The sequence below is a fragment of the Fragaria vesca genome, linkage group LG2 (genome assembly GCF_000184155.1).
Source record: "Fragaria vesca subsp. vesca linkage group LG2, FraVesHawaii_1.0, whole genome shotgun sequence".
Classification (NCBI taxonomy): Eukaryota; Viridiplantae; Streptophyta; class Magnoliopsida; order Rosales; family Rosaceae; genus Fragaria; species Fragaria vesca.
In genome coordinates, this window is record NC_020492.1 from 24,937,919 (window position 1) to 24,939,013 (window position 1,095).

Genomic DNA, 1,095 nt, shown 5'->3' on the forward strand with positions numbered 1-1,095 from the left:
CGCATATCCCCTATATAAATTATTATTTTTATATAGGGCTACAACGATTGCGTCTAACGCTCATGTTGCACCATAATGGAATTTTACCTCAGTATGGTGGAAAAGCACGTATAGCTAGCTAGCATTCTCTCATATACATATTATTCTCATAATCATCCACATATGGATATATTTATATACTCACCGAAATTCTCAATTTCGGTTATTCTCCAACAACATAAATTATTTCGCATGCTCATTATTTAAAACAAAAGTCCACTCACAAATTAGGCCTAAGCCTGATGTCGATCTGGGGTCTCGTCAGCTCGAGCCTCCTCACGACCTGTTCCAAATATAATATTAAGTTCCCAGCCGAAATTCTAATATTTACACAAAATAGGCAGAAATTAACTGAGAGCCATTAACACGCTCATCGTTGCCTAACTTCGAAATGATCCACATTTCAACCCTAGAACCAGCAGCCGTAACTACACCTTCCCACAGATTAAACAACTTAATCCAACGGCCGGATTCTACATAAATTAACCGCCAAAAATACTAACTTCGAAAATTCATAAACCTATCCAAAACTCATCCAAAAATTCCATAACTCACTTCAATAAACTCCCCTTAATATTCCAAATTTAACAACATTAAAATCTCCCAACCGGCGGCGGCTCCGCCGGCAGCGGCGGCTGGAGGCCAATTCCGGCGACCTCCAAAACCTATGAAATTTTGACAGAATAATCTCCTCATCATGCTCTACAACTTTCATGACCAGCACAAACCCAAAATCCAAGCCTAACTAGGGCAATCGAACACAAACACCTAAAAGCCCTAGAAATTTCAACTCCACATTTCTCCTTACCTAGCTCAAGAGAGGGTGAGTCCTTTTAGGGCAAGGCTGCTGGGTTGGAGGGCTACAAAACTGTACCAAGCTTGCCCGGATTGGTGGCCGGAGGAGGGAGTTCCGGCGAAAAGCTTCCCGGCGTTTCCGGCGGGTTTTCTCCTCTTCCAGCGGGTTAGAGGCTCGGGGGCTAGGCCGGGGAGGGAGAGGAGGAGATGGGGGTCCGAACTGGGGTGGAGCGGCGGCCGGACGCTGGCCGGACGGCGGCA